We start from the raw sequence: 25,579 nt of genomic DNA, 5'->3' as shown, positions 1-25,579 counted from the left end.
ATCGCAAGTATTTGAAGCTAAATCATTTGTTAAGCATGGATTTGAAGGTAAACCTTCTACATCGCATTGATTTGAAGCTAAATCAAGTTTATCGCATGGATTTTGAAACTAACTCGTTTGATCGTCTGCATTTGAAGCCAAAATCACTTATATCTCAAGTGTTTGAAGCTAAATCATTTTTTAAGCATGGATTTGAAGGTAAACCTTCTACATCGCATTGATTTGAAGCTAAGTCATGTGTTTGGCATAGATATGAAGCTAACTCGTTTGTTTCGTCTGCATTTGAAGCTGTATCATTTATACCGCAAGTATCTGAACCTAAATCATTTGTTTCGCATGGATTTGAAGCTAAACCTACTACATCGCATTGATTTTCAGCTAAATCAAGTGCATGGCATGGATTTGAAGATAACTCGTTTGTGTCTTCTGCATTTGAAGCTATATCACTTATATCGCAAATGTCTGAAGCTAAATCACTTGTTTCGCGTGGACTTGAAGCTAACTGGTTTGATCGTCTGCATTTGAAGCTATATCACTTATATCCCAAGTGTTTAAAGCTAAATTATTTGTTAAGCATAGATTTGAAGGTAAACCTTCTACATATTGATTTGAAGCTAAATCATGAGTTTCGCATGGATTAGAAGCTAACTCGTTTATTTCGCATGCATTTGAAGCTATATCATTAATATCGCAAGTACTTGAAGCTAAATCATTCGTGTTGCATGGATTTGAAGTTAATCCTTCTACTTCGCTTTGATTTGAAGCTAAATCAAGTTTATCGCATGGATTTTGAAGCTAATTCGTTTGATCGTCTGCATTTGAAGCTATATCACTTATATCCCAAGTGTTTGAAGCTAAATTATTTGTTAAGCATGAATTTGAAGGTAAACCTTCTACATCACATTGATTTGAAGCTAAATCATGAGTTTCGCATGGATTAGAAGTTAACTCGTTTGTTTCGCCTGCATTTGAAGCTGTATCACTTATATCGCAAGTATCTGATGCTAAATCATTTGTTTCGCATAGATTTGAAGCTAAACCTTCTACATCTCATTCATTTTCAGCTAAATCAAGTGCATGGCATGGATTTGAAGATAACTCGTTTGTTTCTTCTGGATTTGAAGCTATATCACTTATATCGCAAGTGTCTGAAGCTAAATCACTTGTTTCGCGTGGACTTGAAGCTAACTCGTTTGATCGTCTGCATTTCAAGCTATATCACTTATATCCCAAGTGTTTGAAGCTAAATTATTTGTTAAGCATGGATTTGAAGGTAAACCTTCTACATCGCATTGATTTGAAGCTAAATCATGAGTTTCGCATGGATTAGAAGATAACTCGTTTGTTTCATCTGCATTTGAAGCTATATCACTTATATCGCAAGTGTCTGAAGCTAAATCACTTGTTTCGCGTGGATTTGAAGATAACTCGTTTGTTTCTTCTGCATTTGAAGCTATATCGCTTATATCCCAAGTGTTTGAAGCTAAATTATTTGTTAAGCATGGATTTGAAGGTAAACCTTCTACATCGCATAGATTAGAAGCTAAATCATGAGTTTCGCATGGATTAGAAGCTAACACGTTTGTTTCGCCTGCATTTGAAGCTATATCATTTATATCGCAAGTATTTGAAGCTAAATCATTTGTGTTGCATGGATTTTAAGCAAATCCTTCTACTTCGCATTGATTTGAAGCTAAATCAAGTTTATCGCATGGATTTTGAAGCTAACTCGTTTGATCGTCTGCATTTGAAGCTATATCACTTATATCGCAAGTGTCTGAAGCTAAATCACTTGTCTCGCGTGGACTTGAAGCTAACTCGTTTGATCGTCTGCATTTCAAGCTATATCGCTTATATCCCAAGTGTTTGAAGCTAAATTATTTGTTAAGCATGGATTTGAAGATAAACCTTCTACATCGCATTGATTTGAAGCTAAATCATGAGTTTCGCATGGATTAGAAGCTAACTCGTTTGTTTCACCTGCATTTGAAGCTATATGATTTATATCGCAATTATTTGAAGCTACATCATTTGTGTTGCACGGATTTGAAGCTAATCCTTCTACTTCGCATTGATTTGAAACTAAATCAAGTTTATCGCATGGATTTTGAAGCTAACTCGTTTGATCGTCTGCATTTGAAGCTATATCACTTATATCCCAAGTGTTTGAAGCTAAATTATTTGTTAAGCATAGATTTGAAGGTAAACCTTCTACATATTGATTTGAAGCTAAATCATGAGTTTCGCATGGATTAGAAGCTAACTCGTTTGTTTCGCCTGCATTTGAAGCTATATCATTTATATCGCAAGTACTTGAAGCTAAATCATTCGTGTTGCATGGATTTGAAGTTAATCCTTCTACTTCGCATTGATTTGAAGCTAAATCAAGTTTATCGCATGGATTTTGAAGCTAATTCGTTTGATCGTCTGCATTTGAAGCTATATCACTTATATCCCAAGTGTTTGAAGCTAAATTATTTGTTAAGCATGAATTTGAAGGTAAACCTTCTACATCACATTGATTTGAAGCTAAATCATGAGTTTCGCATGGATTAGAAGTTAACTCGTTTGTTTCGCCTGCATTTGAAGCTATATCATTTATATCGCAAGTATTTGACGCTAAATCATTTGTTAAGCATGGATTTGAAGGTGAACCTTCTGCATCGCATTGATTTGAAGCTAAGTCATGATTTTCGCATGGATTACAAGCTAACACGTTTGTTTCGCCTGCATTTGAGCTATATCATTTATATCGCAAGTATTTGAAGCTAAAACATTTGTGTTGCATGGATTTGAAGCTAATCCTTCTACTTCGCATTGATTTGAAGCTAAATCAAGTTTATCGCATGGATTTGGAAGCTAACTCGTTTGATCGTCTGCATTTGAAGCTATATCACTTATATCCCAAGTGTTTGAAGCTAAATTATTTGTTAAGCATGGATTTGAAGGTAAACCTTCTACATCGCATTGATTTGAAGCTAAATCAAGTTTATCGCATGGATTTTGAAGCTAACTCGTTTGATCGTCTGCATTTGAAGCCATATCACTTATATCCCAAGTATTTGAAGCTAAGTCATTTGTTAAGCATGGATTTGAAGGTAAACCTTCTACATCGCATTGATTTGAAGCTAAATCATGAGTTTCGCATGGATTACAAGCTAACACGTTTGTTTCGCCTGCATTTGAAGCTATATCATTTATATCGCAAGTATTTGAAGCTAAATCATATGTTAAGCATGGGTTTGAAGGTAAACCTTCTACATCGCATTGATTTGAAGCTAAATCAAGTTTATCGCATGGATTTTGAAGCTAACTCGTTTGATCGTCTGCATTTGAAGCCAAAATCACTTATATCCCAAGTGTTTGAAGCTAAATCATTTTTTAAGCATGGATTTGAAGGTAAACCTTCTACATCGCATTGATATGAAGCTAAGTCATGTGTTTCGCATAGATATGAAGCTAACTCGTTTGTTTCGTCTGCATTTGAAGCTGTATCATTTATACCGCAAGTATCTGAACCTAAATCATTTGTTTCGCATGGATTTGAAGCTAAACCTACTACATCGCATTGATTTTCAGCTAAATCAAGTGCATGGCATGGATTTAAAGATAACTCGTTTGTGTCTTCTGCATTTGAAGCTATATCACTTATATCGCAAATGTCTGAAGCTAAATCACTTGTTTCGCGTGGACTTGAAGCTAACTGGTTTGATCGTCTGCATTTGAAGCTATATCACTTATATCCCAAGTGTCTGAAGCTAAATCATTTGTTAAGCATGGATTTGAAGCTAATCCTTCTACTTCGCATTGATTTGAAGCTAAATTATGAGTTTCGCATGGATTAGAAGCTAACACGTTTGTTTCGCCTGCATTTGAAGCTATATCATTTATATCGCAAGTATTTTAAGCTAAATCATTTGTGTTGCATGGATATTAAGCTAATCCTTCTACTTCACATTGATTTGAAGCTAAATCAAGTTTATCGCATGGATTTTGAAGCTAACTCGTTTGATCGTCTGCATTTCAAGCTCTATCACTTATATCCCAAGTGTTTGAAGCTAAATCATTTGTTAAGCATGGATTTGAAGGTAAACCTTCTACATCGCATTGATTTGAAGCTAAATCATGAGTTTCGCATTGATTAGAAGATAACTCGTTTGTTTCATCTGCATTTTAAGCTATATCACTTATATCCCAAGTGTTTGAAGCTAAATTATTTGTTAAGCATGAATTTGAAGGTAAACCTTCTACATCACATTGATTTGAAGCTAAATCATGAGTTTCGCATGGATTAGAAGTTAACTCGTTTGTTTCGCCTGCATTTGAAGCTATATCACTTATATCGCAAGTATCTGATGCTAAATCATTTGTTTCGCTTAGATTTGAAGCTAAACCTTCTACATCTCATTCATTTTCAGCTAAATCAAGTGCATGGCATGGATTTGAAGATACCTCGTTTGTTTCTTCTGCATTTGAAGCTATATCACTTATATCGCAAGTGTCTGAAGCTAAATCACTTGTTTCGCGTGGACTTGAAGCTAACTCGTTTGATCGTCTGCATTTCAAGCTATATCACTTATATCCCAAGTGTTTGAAGCTAAATTATTTGTTAAGCATGGATTTGAAGGTAAACCTTCTACATCGTATTGATTTGAAGCTAAATCATGAGTTTCGCATGGATTAGAAGATAACTCGTTTGTTTCATCTGCATTTGAAGCTATATCACTTATATCGTAAGTGTCTGAAGCTAAATCACTTGTTTCGCGTGGACTTGAAGCTAACTCGTTTGATCGTCTGCATTTCAAGCTATATCGCTTATATCCCAAGTGTTTGAAGCTAAATTATTTGTTAAGCATGGATTTGAAGGTAAACCTTCTACATCGCATTGATTTGAAGCTAAATCATGACTTTCGCATGGATTAGAAGCTAACTCGTTTGTTTCGCCTGCATTTGAAGCTATATGATTTATATCGCAATTATTTGAAGCTACATCATTTGTGTTGCACGGATTTGAAGCTAATCCTTCTACTTCGCATTGATTTGAAGCTAAATCAAGTTTATCGCATGGATTTTGAAGCTAACTCGTTTGATCGTCTGCATTTGAAGCTATATCACTTATATCCCAAGTGTTTGAAGCTAAATTATTTGTTAAGCATAGATTTGAAGGTAAACCTTCTACATATTGATTTTAAGCTAAATCATGAGTTTCGCATGGATTAGAAGCTAACTCGTTTGTTTCGCCTGCATTTGAAGCTATATGATTTATATCGCAATTATTTGAAGCTACATCATTTGTGTTGCACGGATTTGAAGCTAATCCTTCTACTTCGCATTGATTTGAAGCTAAATCAAGTTTATCGCATGGATTTTGAAGCTAACTCGTTTGATCGTCTGTATTTGAAGCTATATCACTTATATCCCAAGTGTTTGAAGCTAAATTATTTGTTAAGCATAGATTTGAAGGTAAACCTTCTACATATTGATTTGAAGCTAAATCATGAGTTTCGCATGGATTAGAAGCTAACTCGTTTGTTTCGCCTGCATTTGAAGCTATATCACTTATATCGCAAGTATCTGATGCTAAATCATTTGTTTCGCATAGTTTTGAAGCTAAACATTCTACATCTCATTCATTTTCAGCTAAATCAAGTGCATGGCATGGATTTGAAGATAACTCGTTTGTTTCTTTTGCATTTGAAGCTATATCACTTATATCGCAAGTGTCTGAAGCTAAATCACTTGTTTCGCGTGGACTTTAAGCTAACTCGTTTGATCGTCTGCATTTCAAGCTATATCACTTATATCCCAAGTGTTTGAAGCTAAATTATTTGTTAAGCATGGATTTGAAAGTAAACCTTCTACATCGCATTGATTTGAAGCTAAATCAAGTTTATCGCATGGATTTTGAAGCTAACTCGTTTGATCGTCTGCATTTGAAGCCATATCACTTATATCCCAAGTGTCTGAAGCTAAATCATTTGTTAAGCATGGATTTGAAGCTAATCCTTCTACATCACATTGATTTGAAGCTAAATCATGAGTTTCGAATGGATTAGAAGCTAACTCGTTTGTTTCGCCTGCATTTGAAGCTATATCACTTATATCGCAAGTTTCTGATGCTAAATCATTTGTTTCGCATGGATTTGAAGCTGATCCTTCTACATCGCATTGATTTTCAGCTAAATCAAGTGCATGGCATGGATTTGAAGATAACTCGTTTGATCGTCTGCATTTGAAGCTATATCACTTATATCCCAAGTGTTTGAAGCTGAATTATTTGTTAAGCATGAATTTGAAGGTAAACCTTCTACATCGCATTGATTTGAAGCTAAATCATGAGTTTCGCATGCATTACAAGCTAACACGTTTGTTTCGCCTGCATTTGAAGCTATATCATTTATATCGCAAGTATTTGAAGCTAAATCATTTGTTAAGCATGGATTTGAAGGTAAACCTTCTACATCGCATTGATTTGAAGCTAAATCAAGTTTATCGCATGGATTTTGAAACTAACTCGTTTGATCGTCTGCATTTGAAGCCAAAATCACTTATATCTCAAGTGTTTGAAGCTAAATCATTTTTTAAGCATGGATTTGAAGGTAAACCTTCTACATCGCATTGATTTGAAGCTAAGTCATGTGTTTGGCATAGATATGAAGCTAACTCGTTTGTTTCGTCTGCATTTGAAGCTGTATCATTTATACCGCAAGTATCTGAACCTAAATCATTTGTTTCGCATGGATTTGAAGCTAAACCTACTACATCGCATTGATTTTCAGCTAAATCAAGTGCATGGCATGGATTTGAAGATAACTCGTTTGTGTCTTCTGCATTTGAAGCTATATCACTTATATCGCAAATGTCTGAAGCTAAATCACTTGTTTCGCGTGGACTTGAAGATAACTGGTTTGATCGTCTGCATTTGAAGCTATATCACTTATATCCCAAGTGTTTAAAGCTAAATTATTTGTTAAGCATAGATTTGAAGGTAAACCTTCTACATATTGATTTGAAGCTAAATCATGAGTTTCGCATGGATTAGAAGCTAACTCGTTTATTTCGCATGCATTTGAAGCTATATCATTAATATCGCAAGTACTTGAAGCTAAATCATTCGTGTTGCATGGATTTGAAGTTAATCCTTCTACTTCGCTTTGATTTGAAGCTAAATCAAGTTTATCGCATGGATTTTGAAGCTAATTCGTTTGATCGTCTGCATTTGAAGCTATATCACTTATATCCCAAGTGTTTGAAGCTAAATTATTTGTTAAGCATGAATTTGAAGGTAAACCTTCTACATCACATTGATTTGAAGCTAAATCATGAGTTTCGCATGGATTAGAAGTTAACTCGTTTGTTTCGCCTGCATTTGAAGCTGTATCACTTATATCGCAAGTATCTGATGCTAAATCATTTGTTTCGCATAGATTTGAAGCTAAACCTTCTACATCTCATTCATTTTCAGCTAAATCAAGTGCATGGCATGGATTTGAAGATAACTCGTTTGTTTCTTCTGGATTTGAAGCTATATCACTTATATCGCAAGTGTCTGAAGCTAAATCACTTGTTTCGCGTGGACTTGAAGCTAACTCGTTTGATCGTCTGCATTTCAAGCTATATCACTTATATCCCAAGTGTTTGAAGCTAAATTATTTGTTAAGCATGGATTTGAAGGTAAACCTTCTACATCGCATTGATTTGAAGCTAAATCATGAGTTTCGCATGGATTAGAAGATAACTCGTTTGTTTCATCTGCATTTGAAGCTATATCACTTATATCGCAAGTGTCTGAAGCTAAATCACTTGTTTCGCGTGGATTTGAAGATAACTCGTTTGTTTCTTCTGCATTTGAAGCTATATCGCTTATATCCCAAGTGTTTGAAGCTAAATTATTTGTTAAGCATGGATTTGAAGGTAAACCTTCTACATCGCATAGATTAGAAGCTAAATCATGAGTTTCGCATGGATTAGAAGCTAACACGTTTGTTTCGCCTGCATTTGAAGCTATATCATTTATATCGCAAGTATTTGAAGCTAAATCATTTGTGTTGCATGGATTTTAAGCAAATCCTTCTACTTCGCATTGATTTGAAGCTAAATCAAGTTTATCGCATGGATTTTGAAGCTAACTCGTTTGATCGTCTGCATTTGAAGCTATATCACTTATATCGCAAGTGTCTGAAGCTAAATCACTTGTCTCGCGTGGACTTGAAGCTAACTCGTTTGATCGTCTGCATTTCAAGCTATATCGCTTATATCCCAAGTGTTTGAAGCTAAATTATTTGTTAAGCATGGATTTGAAGATAAACCTTCTACATCGCATTGATTTGAAGCTAAATCATGAGTTTCGCATGGATTAGAAGCTAACTCGTTTGTTTCACCTGCATTTGAAGCTATATGATTTATATCGCAATTATTTGAAGCTACATCATTTGTGTTGCACGGATTTGAAGCTAATCCTTCTACTTCGCATTGATTTGAAACTAAATCAAGTTTATCGCATGGATTTTGAAGCTAACTCGTTTGATCGTCTGCATTTGAAGCTATATCACTTATATCCCAAGTGTTTGAAGCTAAATTATTTGTTAAGCATAGATTTGAAGGTAAACCTTCTACATATTGATTTGAAGCTAAATCATGAGTTTCGCATGGATTAGAAGCTAACTCGTTTGTTTCGCCTGCATTTGAAGCTATATCATTTATATCGCAAGTACTTGAAGCTAAATCATTCGTGTTGCATGGATTTGAAGTTAATCCTTCTACTTCGCATTGATTTGAAGCTAAATCAAGTTTATCGCATGGATTTTGAAGCTAATTCGTTTGATCGTCTGCATTTGAAGCTATATCACTTATATCCCAAGTGTTTGAAGCTAAATTATTTGTTAAGCATGAATTTGAAGGTAAACCTTCTACATCACATTGATTTGAAGCTAAATCATGAGTTTCGCATGGATTAGAAGTTAACTCGTTTGTTTCGCCTGCATTTGAAGCTATATCATTTATATCGCAAGTATTTGACGCTAAATCATTTGTTAAGCATGGATTTGAAGGTGAACCTTCTGCATCGCATTGATTTGAAGCTAAGTCATGATTTTCGCATGGATTACAAGCTAACACGTTTGTTTCGCCTGCATTTGAGCTATATCATTTATATCGCAAGTATTTGAAGCTAAAACATTTGTGTTGCATGGATTTGAAGCTAATCCTTCTACTTCGCATTGATTTGAAGCTAAATCAAGTTTATCGCATGGATTTGGAAGCTAACTCGTTTGATCGTCTGCATTTGAAGCTATATCACTTATATCCCAAGTGTTTGAAGCTAAATTATTTGTTAAGCATGGATTTGAAGGTAAACCTTCTACATCGCATTGATTTGAAGCTAAATCAAGTTTATCGCATGGATTTTGAAGCTAACTCGTTTGATCGTCTGCATTTGAAGCCATATCACTTATATCCCAAGTATTTGAAGCTAAGTCATTTGTTAAGCATGGATTTGAAGGTAAACCTTCTACATCGCATTGATTTGAAGCTAAATCATGAGTTTCGCATGGATTACAAGCTAACACGTTTGTTTCGCCTGCATTTGAAGCTATATCATTTATATCGCAAGTATTTGAAGCTAAATCATATGTTAAGCATGGGTTTGAAGGTAAACCTTCTACATCGCATTGATTTGAAGCTAAATCAAGTTTATCGCATGGATTTTGAAGCTAACTCGTTTGATCGTCTGCATTTGAAGCCAAAATCACTTATATCCCAAGTGTTTGAAGCTAAATCATTTTTTAAGCATGGATTTGAAGGTAAACCTTCTACATCGCATTGATATGAAGCTAAGTCATGTGTTTCGCATAGATATGAAGCTAACTCGTTTGTTTCGTCTGCATTTGAAGCTGTATCATTTATACCGCAAGTATCTGAACCTAAATCATTTGTTTCGCATGGATTTGAAGCTAAACCTACTACATCGCATTGATTTTCAGCTAAATCAAGTGCATGGCATGGATTTAAAGATAACTCGTTTGTGTCTTCTGCATTTGAAGCTATATCACTTATATCGCAAATGTCTGAAGCTAAATCACTTGTTTCGCGTGGACTTGAAGCTAACTGGTTTGATCGTCTGCATTTGAAGCTATATCACTTATATCCCAAGTGTCTGAAGCTAAATCATTTGTTAAGCATGGATTTGAAGCTAATCCTTCTACTTCGCATTGATTTGAAGCTAAATCATGAGTTTCGCATGGATTAGAAGCTAACACGTTTGTTTCGCCTGCATTTGAAGCTATATCATTTATATCGCAAGTATTTGAAGCTAAATCATTTGTGTTGCATGGATATTAAGCTAATCCTTCTACTTCACATTGATTTGAAGCTAAATCAAGTTTATCGCATGGATTTTGAAGCTAACTCGTTTGATCGTCTGCATTTCAAGCTCTATCACTTATATCCCAAGTGTTTGAAGCTAAATCATTTGTTGCCCATGGATTTGAAGGTGAACCTTCTACATCGCATTGATTTGAATCTAAATCATGAGTTTCGCATGGATTAGAAGCTAACTCGTTTGTTTCGCCTGCATTTGAAGCTATATCATTTATATCGCAAGTATTTGAAGCCAAATCATTTGTGTTGCATGGATTTGAAGCTAATCCTTCTACTTCGCATTGATTTGAAGCTAAATCAAGTTTATCGCATGGATTTTGTAGCAAACTCGTTTGATCGTCTGCATTTAAAGCTATATCACTTATAACGCAAGTATCTGATATTAAATCATTTGTTTCGCATGGATTTCAAGCTAAATCTTCTACATCGCATTGATTTTCAGCTAAATCATGATTTTCGCATTGATTAGATGCTAACACGTTTGTTTTGCCTGCATTTGAAGCTATATCATTTATATCGCTAGTATTTGAAGCTAAATCATTTGTTTCGCATGGATTTGAAGCTAACTCGTTTGATCGTCTGCATTTGAAGCTATATCACTTATATCCCAAATGTTTGAAGCTAAATTATTTGCTAAGAATGAATTTGAAGGTAAACCTTCTACATCGCATTGATTTGAAGCTAAATCATGAGTTTCGCATGGATTAGAAGCTAACTCGTTTGTTTCGCCTGCATTTGAAGCTATATCACTTATATCGCAAGTTTCTGACGCTAAATCATTTGTTTCGCATGGATTTGAAGCTGAACCTTCTACATCGCATTGATTTTCAGCTAAATCAAGTGCATGGCATGGATTTGAAGATAACTCGTTTGATCGTCTGCATTTGAAGCTATATCACTTATATCCCAAGTGTTTGAAGCTAAATTATTTGTTAAGCATGAATTTGAAGGTAAACCTTCTACATCACATTGATTTGAAGCTAAATCATGAGTTTCGCATGGATTAGAAGCTAACTCGTTTGTTTTGCCTGCATTTGAAGCTATATCATTTATATCGCTAGTATTTGAAGCTAAACCATTTGTTTCGCATGGATTTGAAGCTAACTCGTTTGATCGTCTGCATTTGAAGCCATATCACTTATATCCCAAGTGTTTGAAGCTAAATCATTTTTTAAGCATGGATTTGAAGTTAAACCTTCTACATCGCATTGATTTGAAGCTAAATCATGAGTTTCGCATGGATTAGAAGCTAACTCGTTTGTTTCGCCTGCATTTGAAGCTATATCATTTATATCGCAAGTATTTGACGCTAAATCATTTGTTAAGCATGGATTTGAAGGTAAACCTTCTACATCGCATTGATTTGAAGCTAAATCATGAGTTTCGCATGGATTACAAGCTAACACGTTTGTTTCGCCTGCATTTGAAGCTATATCATTTATATCGCAAGTATTTGAAGCTAAATCATATGTTAAGCATGGGTTTGAAGGTAAACCTTCTACATCGCATTGATTTGAAGCTAAATCAAGTTTATCGCATGGATTTTGAAGCTAACTCGTTTGATCGTCTGCATTTGAAGCCAAAATCACTTATATCCCAAGTGTTTGAAGCTAAATCATTTTTTAAGCATGGATTTGAAGGTAAACCTTCTACATCGCATTGATTTGAAGCTAAGTCATGTGTTTCGCATAGATATGAAGCTAACTCGTTTGTTTCGTCTGCATTTGAAGCTGTATCATTTATACCGCAAGTATCTGAACCTAAATCATTTGTTTCGCATGGATTTGAAGCTAAACCTACTACATCGCATTGATTTTCAGCTAAATCAAGTGCATGGCATGGATTTAAAGATAACTCGTTTGTGTCTTCTGCATTTGAAGCTATATCACTTATATCGCAAATGTCTGAAGCTAAATCACTTGTTTCGCGTGGACTTGAAGCTAACTGGTTTGATCGTCTGCATTTGAAGCTATATCACTTATATCCCAAGTGTCTGAAGCTAAATCATTTGTTAAGCATGGATTTGAAGCTAATCCTTCTACTTCGCATTGATTTGAAGCTAAATCATGAGTTTCGCATGGATTAGAAGCTAACACGTTTGTTTCGCCTGCATTTGAAGCTATATCATTTATATCGCAAGTATTTGAAGCTAAATCATTTGTGTTGCATGGATATTAAGCTAATCCTTCTACTTCACATTGATTTGAAGCTAAATCAAGTTTATCGCATGGATTTTGAAGCTAACTCGTTTGATCGTCTGCATTTCAAGCTCAATCACTTATATCCCAAGTGTTTGAAGCTAAATCATTTGTTGCCCATGGATTTGAAGGTGAACCTTCTACATCGCATTGATTTGAATCTAAATCATGAGTTTCGCATGGATTAGAAGCTAACTCGTTTGTTTCGCCTGCATTTGAAGCTATATCATTTATATCGCAAGTATTTGAAGCCAAATCATTTGTGTTGCATGGATTTGAAGCTAATCCTTCTACTTCGCATTGATTTGAAGCTAAATCAAGTTTATCGCATGGATTTTGTAGCAAACTCGTTTGATCGTCTGCATTTAAAGCTATATCACTTATAACGCAAGTATCTGATATTAAATCATTTGTTTCGCATGGATTTCAAGCTAAATCTTCTACATCGCATTGATTTTCAGCTAAATCATGATTTTCGCATTGATTAGATGCTAACACGTTTGTTTTGCCTGCATTTGAAGCTATATCATTTATATCGCTAGTATTTGAAGCTAAATCATTTGTTTCGCATGGATTTGAAGCTAACTCGTTTGATCGTCTGCATTTGAAGCTATATCACTTATATCCCAAATGTTTGAAGCTAAATTATTTGCTAAGCATGAATTTGAAGGTAAACCTTCTACATCGCATTGATTTGAAGCTAAATCATGAGTTTCGCATGGATTAGAAGCTAACTCGTTTGTTTCGCCTGCATTTGAAGCTATATCACTTATATCGCAAGTTTCTGATGCTAAATCATTTGTTTCGCATGGATTTGAAGCTGAACCTTCTACATCGCATTGATTTTCAGCTAAATCAAGTGCATGGCATGGATTTGAAGATAACTCGTTTGATCGTCTGCATTTGAAGCTATATCACTTATATCCCAAGTGTTTGAAGCTAAATTATTTGTTAAGCATGAATTTGAAGGTAAACCTTCTACATCACATTGATTTGAAGCTAAATCATGAGTTTCGCATGGATTAGAAGCTAACTCGTTTGTTTTGCCTGCATTTGAAGCTATATCATTTATATCGCTAGTATTTGAAGCTAAACCATTTGTTTCGCATGGATTTGAAGCTAACTCGTTTGATCGTCTGCATTTGAAGCCATATCACTTATATCCCAAGTGTTTGAAGCTAAATCATTTTTTAAGCATGGATTTGAAGTTAAACCTTCTACATCGCATTGATTTGAAGCTAAATCATAAGTTTCGCATGGATTAGAAGCTAACTCGTTTGTTTCGCCTGCATTTGAAGCTATATCATTTATATCGCAAGTATTTGACGCTAAATCATTTGTTAAGCATGGATTTGAAGGTGAACCTTCTGCATCGCATTGATTTGAAGCTAAATCATGAGTTTCGCATGGATTACAAGCTAACACGTTTGTTTCGCCTGCATTTGAAGCTATATCATTTATATCGCAAGTATTTGAAGCTAAAACATTTGTGTTGCATGGATTTGAAGCTAATCCTTCTACTTCGCATTGATTTGAAGCTAAATCAAGTTTATCGCATGGATTTTGAAGCTAACTCGTTTGATCGTCTGCATTTGAAGCTATATCACTTATATCCCAAGTGTTTGAAGCTAAATTATTTGTTAAGCATGGATTTGAAGGTAAACCTTCTACATCGCATTGATTTGAAGCTAAATCATGAGTTTCGCATGCATTACAAGCTAACACGTTTGTTTCGCCTGCATTTGAAGCTATATCATTTATATCGCAAGTATTTGAAGCTAAATCATATGTTAAGCATGGGTTTGAAGGTAAACCTTCTACATCGCATTGATTTGAAGCTAAATCAAGTTTATCGCATGGATTTTGAAGCTAACTCGTTTGATCGTCTGCATTTGAAGCCAAAATCACTTATATCCCAAGTGTTTGAAGCTAAATCATTTTTTAAGCATGGATTTGAAGGTAAACCTTCTACATCGCATTGATTTGAAGCTAAGTCATGTGTTTCGCATACGATATGAAGCTAACTCGTTTGTTTCGTCTGCATTTGAAGCTGTATCATTTATACCGCATGTATCTGAACCTAAATCATTTGTTTCGCATGGATTTGAAGCTAAACCTACTACATCGCATTGATTTTCAGCTAAATCAAGTGCATGGCATGGATTTGAAGATAACTCGTTTGTGTCTTCTGCATTTGAAGCTATATCACTTATATCGCAAATGTCTGAAGCTAAATCACTTGTTTCGCGTGGACTTGAAGCTAACTGGATTGATCGTCTGCAATTTGAAGCTATATCACTTATATCCCAAGTGTCTGAAGCTAAATCATATGTTAAACATGGATTTGAAGCTAATCCTTCTACTTCGCATTGATTTGAAGCTAAATCATGAGTTTCGCATGGATTACAAGCTAACACGTTTGTTTCGCCTGCATTTGAAGCTATATCACTTATATCGCAAGTGTCTGAAGCTAAATCACTTGTTTCGCGTGGATTTGAAGATAACTCGTTTGTTTCTTCTGCATTTGAAGCTATATGGCTTATATCCCAAGTGTTTGAAGCTAAATTATTTGTTAAGCATGGATTTGAAGGTAAACCTTCTACATCGCATAGATTAGAAGCTAAATCATGAGTTTCGCATGGATTAGAAGCTAACACGTTTGTTTCGCCTGCATTTGAAGCTATATCAATTATATCGCAAGTATTTGAAGCTAAATCATTTATGTTGCATGGATTTTAAGCAAATCCTTCTACTTCGCATTGATTTGAAGCTAAATCAAGTTTATCGCATGGATTTTGAAGCTAACTCGTTTGATCGTCTGCATTTGAAGCTATATCACTTATATCGCAAGTGTCTGAAGCTAAATCACTTGTTTCGCGTGGACTTGAAGCTAACTCGTTTGATCGTCTGCATGTCAAGCTATATCGCTTATATCCCAAGAGTTTGAAGCTATATTATTTGTTAAGCATGGATTTGAAGATAAACCTTCTACATCGCATTGATTTGAAGCTAAATCATGAGTTTCGCATGGATTAGAAGCTAACTCGTTTGTTTCGCCTGCATTTGAAGCTATATGATTTATATCGCAATTATTTGAAGCTACATCATTTGTGTTGCACGGATTTGAAGCTAATCCTTCTACTTCGCATTGATTTGAAGCTAAATCAAGTTTATCGCATGGATTTTGAAGCTAACTCGTTTGATCGTCTGCATTTGAAGCTATATCACTTATATCCCAAGTGTTTGAAGCTAAATTATTTGTTAAGCATAGATTTGAAGGTAAACCTTCTACATATTGATTTGAAGCTAAATCATGAGTTTCGCATGGATTAGAAGCTAACTCGTTTGTTTCGCCTGCATATGAAGCTATATCATTTATATCGCAAGTATTTGAAGCTAAATCATTTGTGTTGCATGGATTTTAAGCTAATCCTACTACTTCGCATTGATTTGAAGCTAAATCAAGTTAATCGAATGGATTTTGAAGCTAATTCGTTTGATCGTCTGCATTTGAAGCTATATCACTTATATCCCAAGTGTTTGAAGCTAAATTATTTGTTAAGCATGAATTTGAAGGTAAACCTTCTACATCACATTGATTTGAAGCTAAATCATGAGTTTCGCATGGATTAGAAGTTAACTCGTTTGTTTCGCCTGCATTTGAAGCTATATCACTTATATCGCAAGTATCTGATGCTAAATCATTTGTTTCGCATAGATTTGAAGCTAAACCTTCTACATCTCATTCATTTTCAGCTAAATCAAGTGCATGGCATGGATTTGAAGATAACTCGTTTGTGTCTTCTGCATTTGAAGCTATATCACTTATATCGCAAATGTCTGAAGCTAAATCACTTGTTTCGCGTGGACTTGAAGCTAACTGGTTTGATCGTCTGCAATTTGAAGCTATATCACTTATATCCCAAGTGTCTGAAGCTAAATCATATGTTAAACATGGATTTGAAGCTAATCCTTCTACTTCGCATTGATTTGAAGCTAAATCATGAGTTTCGCATGGATTACAAGCTAACACGTTTGTTTCGCCTGCATTTGAAGCTATATCACTTATATCGCAAGTGTCTGAAGCTAAATCACTTGTTTCGCGTGGATTTGAAGATAACTCGTTTGTTTCTTCTGCATTTGAAGCTATATGGCTTATATCCCAAGTGTTTGAAGCTAAATTATTTGTTAAGCATGGATTTGAAGGTAAACCTTCCACATCGCATAGATTAGAAGCTAAATCATGAGTTTCGCATGGATTAGAAGCTAACACGTTTGTTTCGCCTGCATTTGAAGCTATATCATTTATATCGCAAGTATTTGAAGCTAAATCATTTATGTTGCATGGATTTTAAGCAAATCCTTCTACTTCGCATTGATTTGAAGCTAAATCAAGTTTATCGCATGGATTTTGAAGCTAACTCGTTTGATCGTCTGCATTTGAAGCTATATCACTTATATCGCAAGTGTCTGAAGCTAAATCACTTGTTTCGCGTGGACTTGAAGCTAACTCGTTTGATCGTCTGCATTTCAAGCTATATCGCTTATATCCCAAGAGTTTGAAGCTAAATTATTTGTTAAGCATGGATTTGAAGATAAACCTTCTACATCGCATTGATTTGAAGCTAAATCATGAGTTTCGCATGGATTAGAAGCTAACTCGTTTGTTTCGCCTGCATTTGAAGCTATATGATTTATATCGCAATTATTTGAAGCTACATCATTTGTGTTGCACGGATTTGAAGCTAATCCTTCTACTTCGCATTGATTTGAAGCTAAATCAAGTTTATCGCATGGATTTTGAAGCTAACTCGTTTGATCGTCTGCATTTGAAGCTATATCACTTATATCCCAAGTGTTTGAAGCTAAATTATTTGTTAAGCATAGATTTGAAGGTAAACCTTCTACATATTGATTTGAAGCTAAATCATGAGTTTCGCATGGATTAGAAGCTAACTCGTTTGTTTCGCCTGCATTTGAAGCTATATCATTTATATCGCAAGTACTTGAAGCTAAATCATTCGTGTTGCATGGATTTGAAGTTAATCCTTCTACTTCGCATTGATTTGAAGCTAAATCAAGTTTATCGCATGGATTTTGAAGCTAATTCGTTTGATCGTCTGCATTTGAAGCTATATCACTTATATCCCAAGTGTTTGAAGCTAAATTATTTGTTAAGCATGAATTTGAAGGTAAACCTTCTACATCACATTGATTTGAAGCTAAATCATGAGTTTCGCATGGATTAGAAGTTAACTCGTTTATTTCGCCTGCATTTGAAGCTATATCACTTATATCGCAAGTATCTGATGCTAAATCATTTGTTTCGCATAGATTTGAAACTAAACCTTCTACATCTCATTCATTTTCAGCTAAATCAAGTGCATGGCATGGATTTGAAGATAACTCGTTTGTTTCTTCTGCATTTGAAGCTGTATCACTTATATCGCAAGTGCCTGAAGCTAAATCACTTGTTTCGCTTGGACTTGAAGCTAACTCGTTTGATCGTCTGCATTTCAAGCTATATCACTTATATCCCAAGTGTTTGAAGCTAAATTATTTGTTAAGCATGGATTTGAAGGTAAACCTTCTACATCGCATTGATTTGAAGCTAAATCATGAGTTTCGCATGGATTAGAAGCTAACTCGTTTGTTTCGTCTGCATTTGATGCTGTATCATTTATACCGCAAGTGTCTGAACCTAAATCATTTGTTTCGCATGGATTTGAAGCTAAACCTACTACATCGCATTCATTTTCAGCTAAATCAAGTGCATGGCATGGATTTAAAGATAACTCGTTTGTGTCTTCTGCATTTGAAGCTATATCACTTATATCGCAAATGTCTGAAGCTAAATCACTTGTTTCGCGTGGACTTGAAGCTAACTGGTTTGATCGTCTGCATTTGAAGCTATATCACTTATATCCCAAGTGTCTGAAGCTAAATCACTTGTTTCGCGTGGACTTGAAGCTAACTCGTTTGATCGTCTGCATTTCAAGCTATATCGCTTATATCCCAAGAGTTTGAAGCTAAATTATTTGTTAAGCATGGATTTGAAGATAAACCTTCTACATCGCATTGATTTGAAGCTAAATCATGAGTTTCGCATGGATTAGAAGCTAACTCGTTTGTTTCGCCTGCATTTGAAGCTATATGATTTATATCGCAATTATTTGAAGCTACATCATTTGTGTTGCACGGATTTGAAGCTAATCCTTCTACTTCGCATTGATTTGAAGCTAAATCAAGTTTATCGCATGGATTTTGAAGCTAACTCGTTTGATCGTCTGCATTTGAAGCTATATCACTTATATCCCAAGTGTTTGAAGCTAAATTATTTGTTAAGCATAGATTTGAAGGTAAACCTTCTACATATTGATTTGAAGCTAAATCATGAGTTTCGCATGGATTAGAAGCTAACTCGTTTGTTTCGCCTGCATTTGAAGCTATATCATTTATATCGCAAGTACTTGAAGCTAAATCATTCGTGTTGCATGGATTTGAAGTTAATCCTTCTACTTCGCATTGATTTGAAGCTAAATCAAGTTTATCGCATGGATTTTGAAGCTAATTCGTTTGATCGTCTGCATTTGAAGCTATATCACTTATATCCCAAGTGTTTGAAGCTAAATTATTTGTTAAGCATGAATTTGAAGGTAAACCTTCTACATCACATTGATTTGAAGCTAAATCATGAGTTTCGCATGGATTAGAAGTTAACTCGTTTGTTTCGCCTGCATTTGAAGCTATATCACTTATATCGCAAGTATCTGATGCTAAATCATTTGTTTCGCATAGATTTGAAGCTAAACCTTCTACATCTCATTCATTTTCAGCTAAATCAAGTGCATGGCATGGATTTGAAGATAACTCGTTTGTTTCTTCTGCATTTGAAGCTGTATCACTTATATCGCAAGTGCCTGAAGCTAAATCACTTGTTTCGCTTGGACTTGAAGCTAACTCGTTTGATCGTCTGCATTTCAAGCTATATCACTTATATCCCAAGTGTTTGAAGCTAAATTATTTGTTAAGCATGGATTTGAAGGTAAACCTTCTACATCGCATTGATTTGAAGCTAAATCATGAGTTTCGCATGGATTAGAAGCTAACTCGTTTGTTTCGTCTGCATTTGATGCTGTATCATTTATACCGCAAGTGTCTGAACCTAAATCATTTGTTTCGCATGGATTTGAAGCTAAACCTACTACATCGCATTCATTTTCAGCTAAATCAAGTGCATGGCATGGATTTAAAGATAACTCGTTTGTGTCTTCTGCATTTGAAGCTATATCACTTATATCGCAAATGTCTGAAGCTAAATCACTTGTTTCGCGTGGACTTGAAGCTAACTGGTTTGATCGTCTGCATTTGAAGCTATATCACTTATATCCCAAGTGTCTGAAGCTAAATCATATGTTAAACATGGATTTGAAGCTAATCCTTCTACTTCGCATTGATTTGAAGCTAAATCATGAGTTTCGCATGGATTAGAAGCTAAATCGTTTGTTTCGCCTGCATTTGTAGCTATATCATTTATATCGCAAGTATTTGAAGCTAAATCATTTGTGTTCCACGGATTTAAAACTAATCCTTCTACTTCGCATTGATTTGAAGCTAAATCAAGTTTATCGCATGGATTTTGAAGCTAACTCGTTTGATCGTCTGCATTTCAAGCTATATCACTTATATCCCAAGTGTTTGAAGCTAAATCATTTGTTGCCCATGGATTTGAAGGTGAACCTTCTACATCGCATTGATTTGAATCTAAATCATGAGTTTCGCATGGATTAGAAGCTAACTCGTTTGTTTCGCCTGCATTTGAAGCTATATCATTTATATCGCAAGTATTTGAAGCTAAATCATTTGTGTTGCATGGATTTGAAGCTAATCCTTCTACTTCGCATTGATTTGAAGCTAAATGAAGTTTATCGCATGGATTTTGTAGCAAACTCGTTTGATCGTCTGCATTTGAAGCTATATCACTTATAACGCAAGTATCTGATGCTAAATCATTTGTTTCGCATGGATTTCAAGCTAAATCTTCTACAACGCATTGATTTTCAGCTAAGTCATGAGTTTCGCATTGATTAGAAGCTAACACGTTTGTTTTGCCTGCATTTGAAGCTATATCATTTATATCGCTAGTATTTGGAGCTAAATCATTTGTTTCGCATGGATTTGAAGGTAAACCTTCTACATCGCATTGATTTCAAGCTAAATCAAGTTTATCGCATGGATTTTGAAGCTAACTCGTTTGATCGTCTGCATTTGAAGCTATATCACTTATATCCCAAGTGTTTGAAGCTAAATTATTTGTTAAGCATGAATTTGAAGGTAAACCTTCTACATCACATTGATTTGAAGCTAAATCATGAGTTTCGCATGGATTAGAAGCTAACACGTTTGTTTCGCCTGCATTTGAAGCTATATCATTTATATCGCAAGTATTTGAAGCTAAATCATTTGTGTTGCATGGATTTTAAGCTAATCCTTCTACTTCGCATTGATTTGAAGCTAAATCAAGTTTATCGCATGGATTTTGAAGCTAACTCGTTTGATCGTCTGCATTTGAAGCTGTATCACGTATATCCCAAGTGTTTGAAGCTAAATCATTTGTTAAGCATGGATTTGAAGGTAAACCTTCTACATCGCATTGATTTGAAGCTAAATCATGAGTTTCGCATGGATTACAAGCTAACACGTTTGTTTCGCCTGCATTTGAAGCTATATCATTTATATCGCAAGTATTTGAAGCTAAATCATTTGTGTTGCATGGATTTTAAGCTAATCCTTCTACTTCGCATTGATTTGAAGCTAAATCAAGTTTATCGCATGGATTTTGAAGCTAACTCGTTTGATCGTCTGCATTTCAAGCTATATCACTTATAACGCAAGTATCTGATATTAAATCATTTGTTTCGCATGGATTTCAAGCTAAATCTTCTACATCGCATTGATTTTCAGCTAAATCATGATTTTCGCATTGATTAGATGCTAACACGTTTGTTTTGCCTGCATTTGAAGCTATATCATTTATATCGCTAGTATTTGAAGCTAAATCATTTGTTTCGCATGGATTTGAAGCTAACTCGTTTGATCGTCTGCATTTGAAGCTATATCACTTATATCCCAAATGTTTGAAGCTAAATTATTTGCTAAGCATGAATTTGAAGGTAAACCTTCTACATCGCATTGATTTGAAGCTAAATCATGAGTTTCGCATGGATTAGAAGCTAACTCGTTTGTTTCGCCTGCATTTGAAGCTATATCACTTATATCGCAAGTTTCTGATGCTAAATTATTTGTTTCGCATGGATTTGAAGCTGAACCTTCTACATCGCATTGATTTTCAGCTAAATCAAGTGCATGGCATGGATTTGAAGATAACTCGTTTGATCGTCTGCATTTGAAGCTATATCACTTATATCCCAAGTGTTTGAAGCTAAATTATTTGTTAAGCATGAATTTGAAGGTAAACCTTCTACATCACATTGATTTGAAGCTAAATCATGAGTTTCGCATGGATTAGAAGCTAACTCGTTTGTTTTGCCTGCATTTGAAGCTATATCATTTATATCGCTAGTATTTGAAGCTAAACCATTTGTTTCGCATGGATTTGAAGCTAACTCGTTTGATCGTCTGCATTTGAAGCCATATCACTTATATCCCAAGTGTTTGAAGCTAAATCATTTTTTAAGCATGGATTTGAAGTTAAACCTTCTACATCGCATTGATTTGAAGCTAAATCATGAGTTTCGCATGGATTAGAAGCTAACTCGTTTGTTTCGCCTGCATTTGAAGCTATATCATTTATATCGCAAGTATTTGACGCTAAATCATTTGTTAAGCATGGATTTGAAGGTGAACCTTCTGCATCGCATTGATTTGAAGCTAAATCATGAGTTTCGCATGGATTACAAGCTAACACGTTTGTTTCGCCTGCATTTGAAGCTATATCATTTATATCGCAAGTATTTGAAGCTAAAACATTTGTGTTGCATGGATTTGAAGCTAATCCTTCTACTTCGCATTGATTTGAAGCTAAATCAAGTTTATCGCATGGATTTTGAAGCTAACTCGTTTGATCGTCTGCATTTGAAGCTGTATCACTTATATCCCAAGTGTTTGAAGCTAAATTATTTGTTAAGCATGGATTTGAAGGTAAACCTTCTACATCGCATTGATTTGAAGCTAAATCATGAGTTTCGCATGCATTACAAGCTAACACGTTTGTTTCGCCTGCATTTGAAGCTATATCATTTATATCGCAAGTATTTGAAGCTAAATCATATGTTAAGCATGGGTTTGAAGGTAAACCTTCTACATCGCATTGATTTGAAGCTAAATCAAGTTTATCGCATGGATTTTGAAGCTAACTCGTTTGATCGTCTGCATTTGAAGCCAAAATCACTTATATCCCAAGTGTTTGAAGCTAAATCATTTTTTAAGCATGGATTTGAAGGTAAACCTTCTACATCGCATTGATTTGAAGCTAAGTCATGTGTTTCGCATACGATATGAAGCTAACTCGTTTGTTTCGTCTGCATTTGAAGCTGTATCATTTATACCGCATGTATCTGAACCTAAATCATTTGTTTCGCATGGATTTGAAGCTAAACCTACTACATCGCATTGATTTTCAGCTAAATCAAGTGCATGGCATGGATTTGAAGATAACTCGTTTGTGTCTTCTGCATTTGAAGCTATATCACTTATATCGCAAATGTCTGAAGCTAAATCACTTGTTTCGCGTGGACTTGAAGCTAACTGGATTGATCGTCTGCAATTTGAAGCTATATCACTTATATCCCAAGTGTCTGAAGCTAAATCATATGTTAAACATGGATTTGAAGCTAATCCTTCTACTTCGCATTGATTTGAAGCTAAATCATGAGTTTCGCATGGATTACAAGCTAACACGTTTGTTTCGCCTGCATTTGAAGCTATATCACTTATATCGCAAGTGTCTGAAGCTAAATCACTTGTTTCGCGTGGATTTGAAGATAACTCGTTTGTTTCTTCTGCATTTGAAGCTATATGGCTTATATCCCAAGTGTTTGAAGCTAAATTATTTGTTAAGCATGGATTTGAAGGTAAACCTTCTACATCGCATAGATTAGAAGCTAAATCATGAGTTTCGCATGGATTAGAAGCTAACACGTTTGTTTCGCCTGCATTTGAAGCTATATCAATTATATCGCAAGTATTTGAAGCTAAATCATTTATGTTGCATGGATTTTAAGCAAATCCTTCTACTTCGCATTGATTTGAAGCTAAATCAAGTTTATCGCATGGATTTTGAAGCTAACTCGTTTGATCGTCTGCATTTGAAGCTATATCACTTATATCCCAAGTGTTTGAAGCTAAATTATTTGTTAAGCATAGATTTGAAGGTAAACCTTCTACATATTGATTTGAAGCTAAATCATGAGTTTCGCATGGATTAGAAGCTAACTCGTTTGTTTCGCCTGCATATGAAGCTATATCATTTATATCGCAAGTATTTGAAGCTAAATCATTTGTGTTGCATGGATTTTAAGCTAATCCTACTACTTCGCATTGATTTGAAGCTAAATCAAGTTAATCGAATGGATTTTGAAGCTAATTCGTTTGATCGTCTGCATTTCAAGCTATATCACTTATATCCCAAGTGTTTGAAGCTAAATTATTTGTTAAGCATGAATTTGAAGGTAAACCTTCTACATCACATTGATTTGGAGCTAAATCATGAGTTTCGCATGGATTAGAAGTTAACTCGTTTGTTTCGCCTGCATTTGAAGCTATATCACTTATATCGCAAGTATCTGATGCTAAATCATTTGTTTCGCATAGATTTGAAGCTAAACCTTCTACATCTCATTCATTTTCAGCTAAATCAAGTGCATGGCATGGATTTGAAGATAACTCGTTTGTGTCTTCTGCATTTGAAGCTATATCACTTATATCGCAAATGTCTGAAGCTAAATCACTTGTTTCGCGTGGACTTGAAGCTAACTGGTTTGATCGTCTGCAATTTGAAGCTATATCACTTATATCCCAAGTGTCTGAAGCTAAATCATATGTTAAACATGGATTTGAAGCTAATCCTTCTACTTCGCATTGATTTGAAGCTAAATCATGAGTTTCGCATGGATTACAAGCTAACACGTTTGTTTCGCCTGCATTTGAAGCTATATCACTTATATCGCAAGTGTCTGAAGCTAAATCACTTGTTTCGCGTGGATTTGAAGATAACTCGTTTGTTTCTTCTGCATTTGAAGCTATATCGCTTATATCCCAAGTGTTTGAAGCTAAATTATTTGTTAAGCATGGATTTGAAGGTAAACCTTCCACATCGCATAGATTAGAAGCTAAATCATGAGTTTCGCATGGATTAGAAGCTAACACGTTTGTTTCGCCTGCATTTGAAGCTATATCATTTATATCGCAAGTATTTGAAGCTAAATCATTTATGTTGCATGGATTTTAAGCAAATCCTTCTACTTCGCATTGATTTGAAGCTAAATCAAGTTTATCGCATGGATTTTGAAGCTAACTCGTTTGATCGTCTGCATTTGAAGCTATATCACTTATATCGCAAGTGTCTGAAGCTAAATCACTTGTTTCGCGTGGACTTGAAGCTAACTCGTTTGATCGTCTGCATTTCAAGCTATATCGCTTATATCCCAAGAGTTTGAAGCTAAATTATTTGTTAAGCATGGATTTGAAGATAAACCTTCTACATCGCATTGATTTGAAGCTAAATCATGAGTTTCGCATGGATTAGAAGCTAACTCGTTTGTTTCGCCTGCATTTGAAGCTATATGATTTATATCGCAATTATTTGAAGCTACATCATTTGTGTTGCACGGATTTGAAGCTAATCCTTCTACTTCGCATTGATTTGAAGCTAAATCAAGTTTATCGCATGGATTTTGAAGCTAACTCGTTTGATCGTCTGCATTTGAAGCTATATCACTTATATCCCAAGTGTTTGAAGCTAAATTATTTGTTAAGCATAGATT

The sequence above is a fragment of the Megalopta genalis genome, unplaced genomic scaffold, assembly GCF_051020955.1.
Source record: "Megalopta genalis isolate 19385.01 unplaced genomic scaffold, iyMegGena1_principal scaffold0590, whole genome shotgun sequence".
NCBI lineage: Eukaryota > Metazoa > Arthropoda > Insecta > Hymenoptera > Halictidae > Megalopta > Megalopta genalis.
Note: the sequence above shows the minus strand (reverse complement) of the source record.